This window comes from Pan troglodytes, chromosome Y (assembly GCF_028858775.2).
Source record: "Pan troglodytes isolate AG18354 chromosome Y, NHGRI_mPanTro3-v2.0_pri, whole genome shotgun sequence".
In the NCBI taxonomy this organism is placed as follows: Eukaryota; Metazoa; Chordata; class Mammalia; order Primates; family Hominidae; genus Pan; species Pan troglodytes.
Window position 1 is genome coordinate 11,101,794 of NC_072422.2, and position 21,095 is coordinate 11,122,888.

The following is a 21,095-nucleotide window of genomic DNA, read 5'->3' on the forward strand; positions in this document are numbered from 1 at the left end:
TAGTTTATTGTTGGTTTCATCTACGGTGATGGTGATAAAAGAAGCATGAGAGTAAATCGACCCTTAGGACACTCCCCTATGTCCTCATCACACACATCCCTCCCCTCACACACTCTCACCTCTACACCCCCTACTCAAGCCCAAGAAAGGAAGAAAGACATAAAGTAAAGTAAGAGGTCAGCCTCCAAGGTGATGGAGGCCGGGGATCTCAAAGGGTGAGCAAGCGGTGGGGGACACAGGATGTTGTGGCCAAGCTAGAAAAGGTGGGAGACTGACTTTCTAGCTCCATCCCACACCCCAGGCTTTGGGTGGGGTGGCTCCTGCAAAAGCTTCTGAATGGAGAGAAGCCTGAAGCCATAGAAGTCACCAGCTAGGAATTCAGGAAGGGAATAAAGCTTTGTGCATGTGAATGGGGCTTTGTAATGCGGTGCTGTGGCTTCCAAGGTGATGCTCCTCGCCTGGCACAGAGCAAGACTCCATCCAAAAAAGAAGAAAGAGAAGAAAGGAAGAAAGAAAGAAAGAGAGAGAGAGAGAGAGAGAGAGAGAGAGAAAGGAAGGAAGGAAGGAAGGGAGAAAGAGAAAGAAAGAAAGAAAGAAAGAAAGAAAGAAAGAAAGAAAGAAAGAGAGGAAGGAAGGAAGGAAGGAAGGAAAGAAAGAAAGAAAGAAAGAAAGAAAGAAAGAAAGAAAGAAAGAAAGAAAGAAAGAAAGAGAAAGAAAAGAAAAGAAAGAAAAAAAATCAGAACACATGTCGTGGTTGTGAGTGATTACCAGGAGGCCAGGCAAAGTGGCTCATGCCCATCATTCCAGCACTCTGAGACGCTGGGACAGGAGGATTGCAATGAAGTGATGAGACTCTGTCTGTAGAACAAATTTAAAAATAATCTGGGCACAGTGGCGCGTGCCTGTGGTCCAAGTTACTCTACTCTGGAGGCTGAGGAGGAAGGATCACTTGAAATAAGGTGTGTCCAGGCTGCAGTGCATGAGCTATGATGGCACAACTGCACTCCAGCCAGGGTGACAGAATGAGACACTGTCTCTGAATCAATCAATAAATCACATGACTGAAAGGACCTCTCTATTTCTTACTTTCAATGGATATGTCTTTAGGATAGATGGGCATGGTGGCTCACCCCCGTAATCCCAGCACTTAGGGAGGCCAAGGCAGGAGGATTAAAATAAAGAAAGAAACAAATAAAAGAAAAAGGTGGGGGAAGGTGTATCTCCTTGACTGGTGACCAAAATTACACAAACCCAACAAGGAAGGAACGTGCGTAGGATTTGGTAAGTGCACCCTGTTTTCTGAAACTACTGTACAGTATTGTCATCTTAAAGATGAGTGGGGCTGGTGGTGGGGGTGGCTCATGCCTTTAATCCCAGAACTTTGGGAGGCTGAAGTGGGTGGATCATGAGGCTAGGAGTTCAAGACCAGCCTGTCTTGAACAGGTGGTGAAACCTTGAAAGATGGTGAAACCATGTCTTTATTTTACTTAAAATACAAAATTAGCAGGGTGTGGTGGTGGGAGCCTATAATCCCTGCTATTGGGGAGGCTGAGGCAGGAGAATCACTTGAACCTGGGAGGTGGAGGTTGCAGTGTGCCAAGATCAGGACACTGCCCTCTTGCTCCGGGTGACAGAGCAAGAATCCATCTCAAAAAAAAAAAAAAAAGAATTAAAAAAAAAAAAAAACCAGGATGAGTGGACAAGCCTGGCCAACATGGCTAAACCCCATTCATCTCTACTAAAAATGCAAATATCAGCCAGAAATGGTGGCATGCATCTGTGATCCCAGACACTCAGGGAAGCTGAGGCACAAGAATCACTTGAGCCTGGGAGGTGGAGGTAGCAGCGAGCCTAATTCGAGCCACAGCCCTCTGGCCTGGATGACAGAGTGATACCCTGTCTCAAAAAAAAAAAAAAAAAAAAAAAAAAGATGAGGCCAGGCATGGTGGCTCACTCCTGTAATCCCAGCACTTTTGGAGGCTGAGGCATGTAGATCTTATAGTCAGGTGTTTGAGACTAGCCTGACCAATATGGTGAAACCTCGTCTTTACCAAAAATACAAAATTAGCTAGGCTTGGTGGCGCACTCCTGTAGTCCCACATGCTCAGGTGGTTGAAGCAGGAAAATCACTTGAACTTGTGAGGCAGAGGAGCTTGCACCAATGCACTCCAGCCTGGGTGACACAGGGAGACTCAATCTCAAAAAAAAAAAAAAAAAAAAAAAAGATGGAAAATATAGAATTCAGAGTTGACAAATGGGCAGATCCAATATGAGATGCACATGGGATGGTGGCCAAGCTTGAAGGGCAGTTTTCTTTTTTTTATTTTTTATTTCTATTTCTATTTTATTTTATTTTATTTTTAGCCCTGTCACCAGGCTGGAGTGCTGTGGTATGATGTCAGCTCACTGCAATCTTCGTATCCCTGGTTCAAGTGATTTTCCTACCTCAGCCCCCTGAGTAGCTGAATTTACAGGCACGCGCCACCACACCCAGCTAATTTTGTATTTTTAGTAGAGACAGAGTTTCACTATGTTGTTCCGGATGATCCTGATCTCCTGACGTCGTGATCTGCCCACATTTCTTTCTTTCTTTCTTTCTCTGTTTCTCTCTTCTTTCTTTCTTTCTCTTTCCTTCTTTCCTTCTTTCTTTTCTCTCTTTCTCACAGGATTGCCCAGGTTAGAGTGGGTCATGACTGACTGCTGCCTCAATGTTTCAGGCTTCAAGTGATCTTCTCCTTATCTCAGACTCCAGAGTAGCTGGGAGTACTGGCATGTACCACCACACCTAGCTAATCTTTTTATCATGTTTATTATTATTATTGTTATTTTGACACAGGATCTTGCTCTATCACCTAGGCTGGAGTGCTGTGGCACATTCTCAGCTTACTGCAACCTCTGCCTCTCCGGTTGAAGCGACTCACTGACCCCAGCCTCCTGAATTTTTGCCACGTTTGCCAAGGCTTGTCTCGAACTCTTGGCCTTAAGTCAATCCACCTGCCTTGGCCTCCTAATGTGCTGGGATTACAGGCATGAGCCACTGCACCTAACTGAATTTTATTCACTCTATCTCATATATATTCAAAGAAATTGCTTGGAAGCCGATGCTAGCAGAATCCCCAATGTGCATATATTTCAGGGCTGGGGAGACTTGAAACACAGTGATTTTTTTATGGTCACAGAAATGAGAAGAAAAAGAATGTTCTAATCCAGCTCTTTTCCCTCAAACCTGGGGCTCTGGCTGTATTTAGATGTTTTCGTGGGGTAAGGGGCTTGTGTTTGCATAACTGTATACAGATGAAGAGTTGACATGGGATAGGAAGGTGAGTAATCAGCAGCTGTGCAGAGACTTTGCATACATTTATAGAAGAAAAGGGCTCAGGGGATGATGGAACCTTGAAGAACTAACACACTCCTCTTGTGACAGAACCTGATAGAATTTAGAACTTTGAAAACTAGACATCCACATTCTAGAGACAGCCCTGTACCTAGCTCATTTCATGGGATATGCTTAAGAGAACACTATGTTCTTATTTCGTGGTGATATTCCTAAGCTGTTACCTTAGAAAGGTCCAAAGTGAGAGCCTTTTCAAATAATACAGACGTTGGCTGAGCCCACATCCTTGATACCTGTGCCCATTTGGCAAGAGGCACCCACAGGAAATGCAGTGTAGTCCAGGGCAGGTCTGTCCATGCCAGGCCTCTCTTGTCATCTAATCTGGGAAACCCCATCTGGCCCACCATAACCATGTGTTGCAGGGGGAACAGGAAAGGAGGTGGCTTTTCCTGACAGGTGCAGGTTGTCAGGCTTTGGAACTCTGGTGAGTCCGTCATGTTCAAACCCAGGTCATGGCTGGTTGAATAAATAGTTGAGTGTTGGGGAGCAAGTATGTCTATTCAGATGTGAATCTCAAGGTCTTCAGCTGTCCTCTGGTTTCTTCATGCACTGGGGGTCTATGAAGATGCTCCTATGTGTCTGATCTGGGGAGCATAATTTTTTTTTTTTTTTTTGAGACAGAATCTCGCTCTGTCGCCCAGGCTGGAGTTCAGTGGCTCAATCTCCACTCACTGCAAGCTCCGCTTCCTGGGTTCATGGCATTCTTCTGCCTCAGCCTCCCAAGTAGCTGGGACTACAGGCTCCTGCCACCACTTTCAGCTATTTTTTTTTTTTTTTTTTTGTACTTTTAGTAGAGACGGAGTTTCACCATGTCAGCCAGGATGGTCTCGATCTCCTGACCTCGTGATCCAACTGCGTTGGCCTCCCAAACTGCTGGAATTACAGGCATGAGCCACCACACCCAGCTGGGAGCAGAATTTCTAATGGGGATGTCAACTTATGGTAAAAACAAGGGAGACCATTAACATTTTTTTTTTTTTTGGCTTGGCTTGGCTGCTGGGCATTCTCTTTACAGAGCTGTGTCAAAATCAATGAGCGGCTATTTGATGAGTTCAAGTCCCCATCTCCTTGGACAAGGGCAGGTTCACCATACCACCAAGCATGGGTCACAGTGATCTATGGTGAGAGCAGGCACATGGGAGTCTCTACAGACAGGGACCTGACAAGACCAGGATGGGTCCAAAACCCAGACCCAAATATGGACTCTCTCTGGGCTCTGTCTGGGAGCTTTTTTCTCAGAGTGACCCAAAGTTCTGCCGCCAAAAATTCTAGCCTTCATTAGTCCCAATGGCAACTTGGTTAGGAGTTAAATCCCAGTTCACATTCTTGTAGAAATACCAGAGGAGACCTTTGTGTTGTTTTTACTTTACACTAGGCTGTATTTATTCATGTTGCTACAGTTTGTATTGTTTTAACTATTTAGCCCTAGTATCTTCTGCAGCAGGCAGCTTCACTGTATTGCCAGACTTTCTCCAAGACTTAAAGCCACCACTATTACTATGGCGGTTTTTACACAAAAATAGGGAAGAGGTTACATGAAAAAGAGGTTACTTTTTTCCCTGCATTTGCCTGCAATGTGTCACCTCAGAGAACTCGTCCCTGTAGCCCATCAGGGTAGAAGCTGTGCCTTCACATGTCTTTGTAATTTTCTATAAAAGAAGGTCATTTCCCACAGTGGCTTAGCCTTTCAGTGCTGGTGGAGCCTACCATGATAACATTCTATTTTCATTTTAGCTGTAATGAAGAAAATTTATCTGTGTTATGATTGGCTGTAACAGTTTGCTTGGGCTTCCATAATCCAGTACCGTGTACTGAAGGTCTCAATGGAAACTGAGTTTTTCATAATTCTGGAGGCTAGAAATTGAACAACAAGCTATTGGCTGAAGTGGTTTCTCTAATGCCTCTTTCTACTTGAGATTAATTGACCACCTTCTATTTCTGTTTTCACAGGGTCTTCTCTTGAGCCTCTGTGTCTTTACTCTTTTTGAAAGGACTCCAGTCATGTTAGATTAGGGTTCACTTTACTGAACTTACTTAATCATAGTCACCTCTTTAAAAATGATATGTCCAAACACACAGTCACTCACAATTTGAGGCTAATTACCTTATATATGCCTTAGAATGTCAACATATTTATTTATATGTTTAGAATATCAACATAAAAATTTGGGAAAAGGGGCACAATTTAGAACATGATATGTATTAATGGTCAATTGCCAGGAAAGTGATTACTGGGTAAAAGGATATACATATGTAAAATTTGTAAAGCTACAGCCAGATGACTTTCCACAAGGTCTATAGCAAGTACATTGTCATCAACAGTCCCTGAATAAAGCTGCTTCTCTGAAACAAGCCTCCCCTGGATATTAACATTCTTTTAATTTTCTGACAATCTCATGTCTGTGGGGCCAATAAAAACACGTTGTTCCTTTTATTTCCATTTTTCCAACTGATATGTTTAAGTCACTTGGTAGTTGTTATTTTAAATATAGATATGGGTTTTCTGTTCCTCAATTTATGTCCTCAGATCTTTGACTCTGTCATTAATCCTGGAGTCTCCCAGCATTTATCTTCTTACCTGGTCTGAAAATGTTGTGTCTCTTTCTCAAGACTTTCTTTAATATTAAAGAAAGAAGAGCCGGGCACGGTGGCTCATGCCTATAATCCCAGCACTTTGGGAGGCCGATGCAGGTGAATCACGAGGTCAGCAGCTCAAGACCATCCTTGCTAACACGATGAAACCCCATCTCTAATAAAAATACAAAAAAATTACCTGAGAGTGGTGGCAGGCGCCTGTAGTCCCTGCTACTCAGGAAGCTGAGGCAGAAAAATGGCGTGAACCCAGGAGGCTGAGCTTGCAGTGAGCCGAGATCCTGCCACTGCACCCCAGCCTGAGCGACAGTGCAAGATTCTGTCTCAAAAAAAAAAAAAAAAAGGAAAAAAAAAATGTAGCTTTAATTCTTTCTAAGCTGTCTCGCCCTGTTCACTGTCTCCAAAATGCAGAGGAAATATGGCTTCTCCAGGTTCTTGCCCTCAGTGTCAGAAGCTGCTGTGTTTCAGGTAATTTAGAGGAAATTTCATGCAGCCCTCTCTGGAAGGTTCTTAGGTCTGACCCATGTGCTGTTCAGCAGCCATTTGAAATTGCATAGCCTGTGTTTTCTCATCTCTACACTGAGGACATTTTTGGAGAACTCAGTGGGAAAATACACTTCATACAGGCTATTAATACTGATGGATGTTGTTGCTTCACAGTTGACAAAATTACATGAGGATTTCTTGTAGCTATAGTAGTGGTTAGATTACCCCCAAACCCATATCAAATTTTTTAAAAAGTCTAAAACTTTTTTTGTCAGAGACATGCATGTCCTCCACATTCACAAAAACAAACGTTTGTGGCGAGGTGCGGTGGCTTATGCCTGTCATCACAGCATTGTGGGGGGCCAAGTCAGGTGGAGCACTTGAGGTCGGGAGTTCAAGCGCAGTCTGAACAACATGGAGATACCCCATTTCTACCAAAAATGCAAAATTAGTCGGGCATGGAGGCGCATGCCTGTAATCCAAGCTACTCGGGTGGCTGAGGCAGGAGAATCACTTGAACCTGGGAGGCAGAGTTTGTAGTGAGCCAAGATAGTGCCATTGCACTCCAGCCTGGGCAACGAAAGTGAAACCACATCCACCACCCCCACCTCCAAAAAAAAGGAATGTTTGTTACATTTACACACGACAGTTCTTTCTCTTTCCCAATACAGCATAATGCATCTAGGAGTGGACTCCCAACTCCTAGCTTCAGAATGCTCAAAGACATGGTGGTGTACTTTGAATGACAGATTCGTTTGGCTGAGACCAAATGTAATAAAAGAAAATGAATCTTGAGAAAAGGTTTGAGAGAACTTCAGAATTTCTAGGCCAATCAGTTTGTGTCAGACTCTCTCAGAACAAAGCCTCTATGTAAAAACTGTGACCAGTGATGATTTTAAATGGCCAAGTTTAATGGACATATATAATGTAATATAATATAATCAGCTAAAAATTACAATATATACAAAGTATTAAGGTAATACGGAAAAATAATAAAAAAAGATAAATATCCAGAAATCTACCCTAAAGAAATAGAGAGGTATAAATTACCTAAAAATTTTTAAAATAATTATCTAAATGGTGCTCAGTGAGCAAAATGTGAACACAGACAACGAAATAAAATCAGGAAAATGAGAACATACACAATAACATTAAAATATTAAAGGGTAAATTATGGAGTTGAAGAATATAAAAAGAAAAAATGCCTGAGAAATTATCAAGCTTAAGAAAAAAACATAAAAATTAAAATGTTCAACAAATTTTAACTAGGATAAACACAAAAAGATTCATAATGAGAAAAATTATAAGCAAAGTTTTGAAAGTCACAGACTAGTAGATAACCTTGAAAGCCAAAAAAGAAAAGCTGGGTGTCATTTATATGAGTGCTTCTATGAGATAATCAGTGAAACTAGCTGCAGGAATCTTGCTGGCCAGAAGGGACATGGGTAATATTGTCAATGTGCTGAAAGAACAAAAAAATTTAAGCAATAATACTATATCCAGATATACTATTTATCAAAATTAAGAAAAAGTAAAGTCTTTTCATGATGACCACATACTGCAATAGCATATCACCACTAGGACTGCACTACAAGAAATGCTAAGGAGAGATTTTCTCATGATAAAAATAAAGTGATGCTAAATAGCATTGCAAAATTAGAAGAAAGTACATAACTCTCTGGAAAAGAAATATGCAGGCACAAAAATAAAATTCTGATATATTCAAATGATGGTTCATAAAACATATGTAATTATGTAATATAATTAAAAAACAAAAGCCTAAAAATATGCAAAAACATTTGTTAATGATATATAATATCAAAAGATATTAGTGACATCAATAATATTAAGTTGAGGCAGATGGAAAGAGAAAGAATGTTTGTATGCAATTAAAATTAATTTGTTACTGGCCGGGCATGGTGGCTCACACCTGTAATCATAGCACTTTAGGAGGCTGAGACAGGCATATCATGAAGTCAGGAGATTGACACTAGCCTGGTCAACATGGTGAAACACCCCATCTCTACTAAAAGTACAAAAAATTAGTTGGGCATGGTGGTGGTCCCCTGTAATCCCAGCTGCTGGGGAGGCTGAGGCAGGAGAATCATTTGAACTCAGGAAGCAGAGGTTGCTGTGAGCTGAGATCACACCATTGCACTCCAACCTGAGCGACAGTGTCAGACTCCATCTCAAAAAAAAAAAAAAAAAAAAAGGTTTTATGAAATCCCCATGGTAACCGCAAGAAAAATATTTACAGAGATACACACACACACACAAATACATTGAAGCATGTCACTACAAAAATCAACACAAAAGGGAAGATTAAAAGGAGTGGGTAAAGGGGACAACATAGCTATAAAAATCAGAGAAAACAATGACAAAATTAAGTTCTTCAATTTGAAAAACAGATCTTAATATTTATGAACTAAACTTTTCAATCAAAGCATGTAAATTGAATAGAGGGATTAATAAACAACAACAACAACAACTTTATCCTCTCCATAAATGACTCACTTTAGATTTAATGACAAGACTAGACTGAAAGTAGTAATACCAAAATCAACTTTTGATGTAAATGAAAATCGAATGAGAGCAGTTCTGGTCACAGTTGTGTTACACAAAACACATTTTAGTCACAGTTCATAAAACAAACTTTAAGTCGGCCGGGCGTGCTGGCTCACGCCTGTAATACCAACACTTTGAAAGGCCAAGGTGGGTGGATCTCGAGGTCAGGAGACGGAAACCATCCTGGCTAACACGGTGAAACCCCAAATCTACTAAAAATACAAAAAGGTAGCTAGGAGTGATGGCAGGTGCCTGTAGTCCCAGCTACTCGAGAGGCAAGGCAGGAGAATGGCGTGAACCCAGGAGGCGGAGCTTGCAGTGATCTGAGATGCTGCGACTGCACTTCCGCCTGGGCAACAGAGTGAGACTCCTTCTCAAAAATAAAAATAAACTTTTAGTCTAAACTGTCACAGGAGACAAAGAAGGCCATAAAATAATAATAAAAGGGCTCATTCACTTAGAACTTATGAAATTTTATTATATGTGTGTGTGTATATATATACACACATAAATTTTTCACACCAGTATTTCCAAATGTACAAAGCAAACATTGAAATAATTATTACAATAGGCAGAAAAATAATAATAGTAGAATACTTTAATTCAAACTTTTAATAATAAATAGTAAATCTAGCCTAAATATTAATACAGAAACAGAAATTTTGAAAAAACTAGAGAAAAATTAGACCTAATGAGAATATACAGAATACACAACAACAGAACAACACAATTTTTTCAATACTTCATAAAAGATTCTCCTAGATACATCAACACAAGACTTAACAATTTTTTAAGAATATAAGTCTTAAGGAGTATTATTTCTGATCAATATGGAATAAAACTAGAAATCAATAACAGAAGAAAAAATATCAGCACATACGGAAATTAAACAACTCACTTTTGAGCATGCTTGTGTTCAAGGGTTGTAAGGCTTAATATTGTGAAAATGTTAATACTTCCTAGTGAACTACAGATTCAGTGCAATCCCTTTTAAATCAACTTCTTGTTGTTTTTTTGTTTTTTTGTTTTTTTGTTTTTTTAGAAATAGAAAAAGTACCCGACAAATTACATGGAATCTCAAGGGACAAAAAAGAACCCAAAAATGTTTAAAAAAAGAAATAATGTTATTGATGTCACCTTTTCTGATTTCAAAGCACATTACAAAGCTACAGTAATAAAAACAGTTTGGTTCTGGCATAAAGACAGACAAGTTTTCCAATAAAATACAATGTAGCACAGATGAAAACCTTGCACATATGGGCAAATAGTTATTGGAACACCTATACTCGTTGAAGCATTATTCACAAAGGCCAATACTTGAAAGCAAAACAAACTTTCCTCACAGAATAAATGAATAAATACAATTTGTAATATAAAAGTAATGCAAAACTACTCAGCCTTTAAAAGCAGAAAATCTTGTAACATTCACAATAAAGATAAACCTTGAGCACATGAAGCCAGTAAATTTAGCCACAATAAAACAGATTCCACTTACATGTAATATCTAAAGTATTGAAACTCTTAGAAACAGAAAATGGAATGGTTTTCATCAGGAGCCAGGTGGTAAAAAAAAATGGGCATTATTAATTTATATTGAGTTTTAGTTTTGCAACAGAAAAAAGTTTTACAAATATGTTGCATAACAATATAAATACACTTAACACGGCTAAACTGTATAAGAAAAATTATATAAGATTCTCAATTTTATGTTACATATTTTTACCACAATTAAACTTAACAATGACACCTGAAGGCAGGTGACTCAGGCCTGTAATCCCAACACTCTGGGAGGCCAAGGTGTTCAGATAACTTGAGATTAAGAATTCAAGACCAGCCTGGCCCCATTTCTACTAAAAATACAAAACTTTGCCAGGCATGGTGGTGCATGACTTTACTCCCTGCTTTTCAGGAGGCTGAAACAGGAGAATTGCTTTAACCTGGGAGGTGGAGGTTGCAGTGAGCCAAGATTGTGCCACTGCACTTTGGGTAACAGAGCGAGACTCTGTCTTAAAAATAAATAAGACAGCTAACAGAGATAGAGTTACAAACTTTCTAAAAAATTACCTTCAAACCACAAAACAGTTTATTTCACACTAAGATATTATAAGATAAAGATGTTGAAATTAAGACAGTTTCCATGAATACTCACCTAGACAGAATCAATTATTGGCCACAAGCCAAGAAGAAAAATATACAAATAATAAACAAAATAGGGGTAATGTTTGTACAAGCAAACAATCACTTAGATAATTATATTGACAAAGGAAGTAGGGCTGATTTACAGTTGACTTTTGCCTCACACTGTATTAAGATGTACAGAGTTGACAATTGCCATACAAAATTATAATATATAAATTAAAACTAAAAACAGTAAATTGATGTAAGGTGGCCAACCCTAAAAAATGAAACAAACAGATACAAAATTGCAAATGAAGTAAAAGTTAACATTAACCCTCAAAATTCTGATTTGAATACTGCAATTCAAAACAATAATAAATAGGTAGAAACTAGAAACACAACTGATGTGAGGCAGCCTACTCTGAAAAATACAGAAATATAAAATAAAAAACTTAATGAAGAACAACTTTAATCCATAAAATCCTCCATAAACAGAGAAAAAATTCTAGATAACTACATTTTTCAACTCTAACTGTGCATCCACGAAAAGCACGAATTTTGAATTGTTTGATACAGTTAGGATAACATTTCAAAGAAAACACATTATAATTATTCATAAAGAGTTTTGATGAGAAAGTTTTAAAAAATTAGCATTTAATACCAGAGAAACTTTTAAATTATGCTACTGATACATTGATATATTGCTGCTTTGTTTTCTCATTTATTTATTTATTTATTTATTTATTTATTTATTTATTTATTTATTTTTTTGAGACGGAGCTTCACTCTTGTTTCCCAGGCTGGAGGGCAATGACGCGATCTCAGCTCACCACAACCTCTGCGTCCCAGGTTCAAGCTATTCTCCTGCCTCAGCCTCCCGAGGAGCTGGAATTAGAGGCATGTGCCACCACGCTCAGCTAATTTTGTATTTTTAGTAGAGATGGGGTTTCTCCATGTTGGTCAGGCTGCTTGTTTCAAACTTCTGACCTCAGGTTGATCCACCCGGCTTGGCTTCCCAAAGTGCTGGGATTACAGGCATAAGCCACCATGCCCAGCCCATTGCCGCTTTTCTTACAAAATAGTAAATCTGTAATCTAGCCTTTAGAAGAAAAGTCTTACATTTCTAAATAAAATAACTATACATATTTTAAATACAGTATAAAAAATTGATATATAAAATAAAATTGGGAATAAGTTGTGCTATTATTCAGGTAAAAGTTGAGGAAACTGGAAGAAAATGCTAGTAATAACATTGTGCCGAAAGTCGATGAAACATACAAGACAAATATTTTAATAAATTATATAATTTATATATAACATATACATTTGACAATGTTATATTATTTTATTTATGTATTTATTTTTTGAGGCAGAGTCTCACTCTGCTGCCCAGGCTGGTGTGCAGTGGAAGGATTTTGGCTCACTGCAAACTCCTCCTCCCAGTTTCAAGTGATTCTCTTTCCTCAGCCTCCTGAGTAATTATGATTACAGGTGCATGCCACCACACCTGACTAATTTTTGTACTTTTAGTAGAGTTGGGGTTTCACTATGTTGACCAGACTGGTCTCAAACTCCGGGCCTCGTGATCTGCCCACCTCTGCTCCCAAAGTGCTGGGATTACATGTGTGAGCCACCATGCCAGGCCTTGAGCATGCTATTGTAGAACTTCTGAAACTAAGATTACAGAAAAATTACAGACATATGACAATTCAGAAAGTGAAAACACAGTCATGATAATCTTCATGTTAAAGAAGACAGAATCACAAAATAATAAGTGAGAAATAAGGTAATAATTGGAAATTCAATGTATGTAGAGCAATGTTCTAATTTCCCCTATGGGAAAAGTTTTTGTAAGGAATCCATAAAATGAGTACATACAATAAACCACCCTACAGTAGATACTGTTGGCATACAGAGTTTAAATTTTTAGGATTAGGTCCTGATAAGAAAAAAGAATTCTCCATAAAATAATTTTTTTTTTATATTTAACAAGATACTTTTGCACATAAAGATTTTCCATCAAATTTTTTGTGGAATTATGTTTTAAACCTTCATAGGATGTGAAATTATAAAGCAGAAAACATGTGTCATCCCTCTCTGGTGTTCCTGGAATTTCTTTTTTTATTGTATAATCCCATTTATATGAAATATCCAGAACATGCAAATCCATAGAGACAGAAAGCAGACTAGTAACTGCAAAGGGATGAGGCGGAAAGAATAGAGAGTGACTGCTAAAGGGTATAGGATTTCCCTTTATCATCACTGCTTCCCCCACAGTGGTGATAGTCATAACCTTGTTAATAAGCTAAAAACCAATGGATTGTATATTTCATTTATGTTTGTTTTTAGAGTCTCACTATGTTACCTAGGCTGTTCTTGAACTCCTGCCTCAAGCAATTCCCACCTCAGCCTCCCCAGCAGCTGGTATTACAGGCATAAGCCACCACATCCAGTTCTGATTATATACTTCAAAACTGTAAATTTTATTGTATGATATGTTTATCTCAGCTAAAAAACAAAGGAACATGGAGTTCTGTACTGATATGATATAATCTCCAAATATATTAAGTAAAAAAAGAGAGGTACAGAATAGTGTGTGCAATATACTAATATATTCTTTAAAAAATTGGACACACATATATATACACTGTCCAGGCATAAAACCTCTCAAAACACATACGGAAAACCAGTAACATCATTTCCTAAAGTGAAGGATCCTGGAGTGCCTGTGGATATTGCGGTCTGGAAGGGAGACCTAACTTTTCAACATGCTCTTTTGTACCTTTTAAATTTTGTATAGAGTACAACACTTCCCTTATTTTCTAATTTAAAGAAAGAAAAAAGGAATACTCTGATGCTTTCTCTTTAGTCTTTAGTTTTATTTTAAGAGATTATCTGCATTTTTTTCTGTAATAAACTTAAAACATATCCACACATTTTGTCAGATTTATTTATTCCTTAGCAATTTGTTTTAAAATTACAGTTTTGTCTTAATCCTTAATAATACTATATTCATTATATTTCAGATGTTTAGGTTTCTCACAGAGAAAAAGAAACACAAGAATACAACTCTATACTATCCACCTGCTAATCCTGCAACATGATTTTAATAAAGTGTTACTGATACTTGAACAATTTCTATGATGTTGGCAGAGTAATATCAACAAGAGTGACTGTAAAGTAGCTGGCCTTATAAGTCAAGAGTTATGATATTTGATCCACTGTTCAATCCATTTCTAGATCTGATCTAGATTATTTTCCTATTTATTTATTTATTTATTTATTTTGAGAAGGAGTCTCGCTCTGTCGCCCAGGCTGGAGTGCAGTGGTGCAATCTCAGCTCACTGCAAGCTATGCATCCCAGGTTCACGCCATTCTCCTGCCTCAGCCTCCTGAGAAGCTAGGACTACAGGCACCCACCACCATGTCCCGGCTAATTTTTTTGTGTGTGTGTATTTTTACTAGAGTTGGGGTTACACCGTGTTAGCCAGGATAGTCTTGATCTCTTGACCTCTTGATCCACCCACCTTGGCCTCCCAAACTGCTGGGATTACAGGCGTGAGCCACTTTGCCCAGCCAATGTGATCTACATTATTTTCTAGCTCTTCTGGTATACTTCTGGGCAACTGATGCACAATTTCTTCCTTATGGGATGTTGTGGCTTCTTCATAAAGAACTTGAATAATCTCACACTGAATATTGTCTGTTAGAGTCTTCTCATTATAACCCCTTGTTTCAAGTCTTTCGCACAATACATTGGTATCTGTCCTCAGCACAAAAACTATATGAAACCAGCCTTTAGGGAGGAAACCAAAACCGTGGTAATCAACAATAACTCCACCTTCTCTCATTTGGTTATCTAACTCATGAACTACTCTGTCTTCATCTAAAACAGGACAATCATACTCTTCATCATAGCCATCAAACAATTGCTCTTCTCAAGATAAATCACCCACATCAATGTATTTCAGTCCTGATATTGACGCAAGTTCTTTGCCAAGTGTGATTCTTCCAACCCCTGGTGTACCGGTGAGCAGGATGTTCACAAGCAATGATGGCTTGCTGCAATGGCTCCGAGCGCCTTGCTCACATGACCTTTGCACCACTGTTCTTGGAATTTCTAAACCAAATCCCAATGCCTCTCAATGCCTCCACAACACCCTTCACACACTTTTGACTTGAGGCACCACATATTTATTAAAAAATTGCATAACATAGAGGTCTCCAGAAACGTGCACAGATTTCCCCAGATTCCCAAAACTAATGAACACTAGTCAGATCATGTAGGTTCTTACAGATTCTGGCAGGACTTTGGCTTTCAGTGTGAATGCACTGGAAGATTCTGGGAGGGAGAAAAGAAGCTGTAGATGATTGAAGAGCATAGTAAGCATGGGACAGGAACATGTTTCTCTGTGACAGCAAGAAAAATAAAATTAGACTTTTCTAAAACAATTTCCATTGGAACAGAGATGACCAAACCATATTTAAGCTCTGTCTTTCTCTGTGACCTTTGGACCTCTCCCATGTGTTACCTGCTCATTTATTTTCACCTTGCTTTGTATATGGCTGTTGCCTCCTCTCTTTTCACATTGCAGGAATTTTTTCTTTGCTACAGACTCTCCACCAGAGTTTCTTTTTTTTTTCCTTCCCCACAATAGTAACTGGGCTCACCAGAAAATGCCCAACTCCCAGCATCTTCCTCAGGAGAGAATTAAAGCTGTAGAGTATGTGTTGAAATGTTGTCTTTTTGAGAGATTGCCTAATGACTAGATTCTGTCTTTTCTGACATGGAATGCTGAAGGACATGATGGAGTCATAGAGATGACAGTTGTGTCTGATGAGAAGAAAGAAAATTGCAGCACTAGAGAAACTGCAATACCACAGACAGTCAATTGGGGAAGAAAATAAGTAATCAATTTAAAAACAATGAAACAAAGTCTCTTTAACTGAGAAATACACACAGATCCGGAGAAGACATATCTGAGAATACATCTGTGAAGCACCCAGGATCTATAGCCTGGCTGATTGCTGTCAATATCCCCTCTACTAAGCCAGTTTTTTTTTTTTTTTTTTTTGAGAAAGAGTTTTGCTTTGTCACCCAGGCTGGAGTGCAGTGGAGCGATCTCAGCTAACTGCAACTTCCATCTCCCGGGTTCAAGTGATTCTCTTGTCTCAGTCTCCTGAGTAGCTGGGATGAGAGGTGCACACCACAACACTCAGCTATTTTTTTTGTATTTTCAGTAAGGATGGGCTTTGCTATGTTAGCCAGGCTGGTCTCAAACTCCTGGCCTCCAGTAATCTACCCATCTCGGCCTCTCAAAGCACTGGGATTAGAGGCATGAGCCACCGTGCCCAGCCGTGCCAGGCTTTAAATGTTAGATTTGATGGATATTTTATAATTTTCCAGATCTTATAAAAAATTATAAGGCATATGGAGAAGGTGGAAAATATATTTCATTGGAAGAAACAGAATAAATATGCAGAAGTTGAATCTTAAGAAATGAAGATTTTTGCATACCTGATAAAGAATTAAAAATAATTGTGTTCTCAGTGAACAAAAATAAAACAAAAATAGACAATTGAATAACATTTAAAAATAATAAATGACCAAAATGTGGTATCAACAAAGAGATGAAACCTTTTTCTAAAAACCCAACAGAAATTGTGACATTGAAGGATGCAATAACTGGCATTTACAAATTCACTGCAGAGACACAACAGCAAACAAAGGAGCAAAAAAACAATTAGGAAATTAAACATATATTACTCACAAACATTTAGGCCTGGAAACTAATTTTTGAAAAAAATTGAAAAAATAAGGGTTAAATATGAGACTTACTGGACACTATCAAGTAGACCAATATATTCAGAGAAAGAGCCTTATAAAAAATATAGGAAGAAAATGACATAAATGTTATTTGGGAGAAGAAGAGGGGATGCTGAGAACCTTACACATATCAGTGATGAAACAAAAAATCCCAGCAACCAAGAATAATTGATGTGGAAAAAACTGTACTTCAAAAATTAGAAAAAATAAAGCCTTTCAAAGTTTAAAATAAAAAAATCTAAGGTTGCTTACTACTAGAATAACCCTAGGAAAAAATGCAAAAGACAGTCAATTATGTTGAAACATTAAATGATGCTGGACAGCATCATAAAACAATATGAAAATGTAAAGCTCTCTGTTAAATATAAATGTATACACAGATACAAAATTTGCTATTGTTATAATAATGGTGCATAAAATTCTTAAATCTCTGTGAAAATGCACACAATATATAGAGATATAATTTGTAACATTAATAATAGAGTGGGGGAAGTAAAAATGAACATATTTTGTATGCTGTTAACTTGAAGTTGAAGGCAAAAGCTGTCTGCCCTGGGGACCTTAGCAATGGGCAAGGGATGAGGTAAAGCTGCCATTTTGTCTCCCTTAGTGCTCCCACCTCCTCCTCCTCTGCATAGGGATTTTTCTTGGTCTGCAGGAATAGTCAGTGTGGCCAGGCTCTGTTCTGCACACACAGACAGCTGTAGGTAGGTGTGGCATGTATAGAGGGGGCCTGGGATTCTAAGATGAATTAAATATGCAAAAAGTGGAAAGCTGAATTTTGGGCATGATTCTCAGGGCTTTGGGCTGGGGAAACAGGAAGTCCTTGCTTCCAGCCATATGGTTTCTCATCAGAGTTGTCAGGGCCTTCTCCCTGCAGGTGTCCCGTAAGGAGATGTTGCAGGAGATTTAGCTGGTGCTGATGGTCCATGAAGAAATGTGTCACTGCACCTGCTTCTCACTGCACCTGGATAGCAACATGCCAAACCACTTCCCAGGGCGGCAAAAGAGTGAGGAGCTGCAGGAGGGCTCAGGGCTGTGTATGAGGGAAGGCTGGTTTGGAAGTTGGGTGGACTGCCTTGGGGAGGGCCCCCAAAAGAAGGGCCAGGCAGCACTTCCCCACTCTTTGGAGGTCTTTGTGTCACAGATACATGTGAATGTAGGATTGGAGCACAGGCCTCCTTCTCAGCCTGTCACACCAACACCCTGTAACTTCATAGCCCGCAAGTTAAAGAACAGAGTTGTCATTCTAAAAAAAATCAGGCAGTACAAAGCCAGGCTTGATATCAGCCCAATCAAATTCTATAAAGATAAATTATGTCTTGGAAAAAAAAAAAACTTAAAAAGCTTCAAAGTATTTGAGTAGGGAAATCTGCCTGGTGCAGCACCAACTGCTGTGGTGAGATTCATCTGGTTGTAAAGCAAAATCTCTCATGTACTCATGTTCCTGAGGAAAAGCCACATATGTTCCCAGGGTCTACCTGCTTGCTAAGAGCAATTGTAGAAAAGATTTGTATCTCAATGGTGCCCATAGTTGATGACAGAAACTTTCCTCTTTCCCAAAACAGCCACCATTAAAATTCAGTGTAACACACACTGTAAGACATTCCTGAAGTTGGAGGCACAGGGCAGTCCTCAGCACACCCCTGCATGAGGGCTTCCCAAAAAGGCAGCTCTAAACACTTCTTCAACCCAAGACACTAGTGCACAAAAAGCAGTTAGACTTGTTGGCTCCTCAAGACCCACGTGTGCTTCAGAGGCATTTGGCAGAAGATTCTTTGTAAGAAATGATCCCTGACTATTAGCAGACAGGAGTGTGTGTTTGTGTAAATGTGTGTGTGTGTTGAAATTATAACCCCACCTTATGTGTTCATTATGGAATTTGAAAATGGAAGCCTATAGTTGAAAATTAAAATCACCCATGAAAGCATCTTGCAAACTATTTTCTGTGCTAAATGTGATGTTTTAGGATACAGGGCCCTGGTAACATCCTACTTCCCTCTCCCTGAAGAGCTACACACACTATTCAAGGTCAGCTTCCACATGAACCACGTCCAAGAGCAGCTTAAGCACCTGGACCCATCGGCTGCCTTCAACAGGGCTGACAAAAGCTGTTTGTTCTTCCCGAGCATATTCTCTAATGACCTGCGAGGTGGGGGAGACATTGGGGCCAGGATTGAAAAGAAGGAAAGAGAGCACGGAGGCCAGAGGCTGAGGACCAGGTTTTCCCACCTGCAGGGGCCTGGCCTAGAGGCACTCAAACCAGGGTCAAATTTAGGTGGAGACAGCTGGCCTTGGGTGGCCCTGTGCTGACCACCAGCCTCGAGTCCCTCAAACAGTAGGAAGTGAAAAAATGGCTTGGAGATGAGCCTCATTGACTGTGTGCCACCTGAGTACATCTTGCCAGGGACCCAGGAGGGACCACTGTGTCTCCACAGCCATGACTGGAAGGTGGAACTCCCAAAGGAAGCAAAACAGGGTCCTCGGTGAGGTGAAGAGCTTATTTCTACCTGACTATTCCTGAAGTGCTTTAGTGCCTAAAAGTGCCTAGCATGAGCAGCTGGAACCCACTTCCTGGAAACTGCAAGATGCAAAGGGACTTCATGTACCTCTTTGTAATTACAGACGAGGACCAGAAGGGCCCCATCACTGCATGCACATGGGGCTTTTACTGGATCCAGTAAGTCTCTGCCAGCTCCCCACAGGCTCCTGGGATGTCACTTGTTCTGGGCCTGTGGACAGACAACCAGGACACTTGTTCAGTGCCCACTTCCTCCTTGTAGGCCTACAGCCTATTGCTCAACCCCAAGTTCACCAGCCCTTGCTTCCTAAGCCATTCCCCCCACTGGAGCTGCTCAAGCACCACAGCCTGAACTTCACAAAACACTTTGTCATGCCATGAAAGAAAAGGTAAGGCTGCTGGGTTTGGTGGCTCATGCCTGTAATCCCAACACTTTGGAAGGCCAAGGCTGGCAGATCACGAGGTCAGGAGTTTGAGACCAGCCTGGCTGATATGATGAAACTCCACCTCTACTAAAAATGCAAAAATTAGCTGGGCGTGGTGATGCACACCTGTAGACCCAGCTGCTTGGAGGCTGAGGCAGGAGAATTCCTTGAACCCAGGAGGTGAAGTTTGCAGTGAGCTGAGATCACGTTGATTCACTCCAGTCTGGGTGACAGAGTGAGACTTCTTCTCAAAAAATAAAATAAATTTAAAAAATGTAATGTCACTGTTTTATCTCCCCCTGGCTTGTGTCATGTTACAGGGGCTTATGGAATGAACCAGCCAGCATTCCAGAGCTTCTGCCCAAAGAATTTGCCCCCACTGCTTGAGTCCCCTCTAGGGAGCTGTCAGTGTGACAGGGGGCATCTCTGGAAGTGGTGGCCATTTGCTTCTATCTGAACTCAGGGCAGCTTCTCAGGGCAAGAAGATCCTAGAGCAGATGGAAGTCTCAGAGAAGAAGTCTATGGCCAGGATCTTGGCTTGGTGGGCTCTGTATCTCCCTCTCCCCTGCTTGTGCCATGGACTGTGTGCACACAGAGAATGCCTACACCTTGAGGCTGAACTATGAGGAGAACATTCCTGAACAGGGGCAGGCAGACTTGTCCTGCCCTCAGTGGGAACCCCCTTCCTCCTGGGTACTAGACAGAATTCTGTGCACTTTCCTGGAGGGTCTATACTGGGTCTGTTCATTTGGAAGTTTGAGGCTGTCCATAGGGAGGTAACAAAAGAGACTTCTCCTCCAACTGGAAAAAAAAAAGAAAGAAAGAAAAGGGAGACTTCTCAGAGCATGTTGTGGGGCACAGGCTGAGCCCTTGCCTCCCCTCTGGTCCCTCTACGGTCCCAGTACTGAAACACGGAGCTGCAGACAATGAGGGAACTGCTCTTCAAGAACCGGCCTGAGTGGCTGCTTCAAGAAAGAACCACAGTGAAAGTGCCTACAGCCCCTAGTGACTGACTGGCAGCCTCAGGCCTGACTACCATCTGCAGGCAGGTTTTCTTGCTGACAGAATGAAAGCAAGGAAAGCAGGAATGAACCCAGCCCTCTCAGTCACCCTGAAGACTGCCTGGGGTTCCCTGCAAGGCCTTCTAGACTTCTGCTTCTTGGCAAA

General features: G+C 40.2%; 1 pseudogene; it reads right to left on the bottom strand.

Annotated features, from left to right (window-relative positions):
- Window positions 1-14,352: 14,352 nt before the first annotated feature.
- On the bottom strand, window positions 14,353-19,381 carry LOC100615358 (uncharacterized; annotated as a pseudogene).
- Between the last annotated feature and the right edge of the window lie 1,714 nt (window positions 19,382-21,095).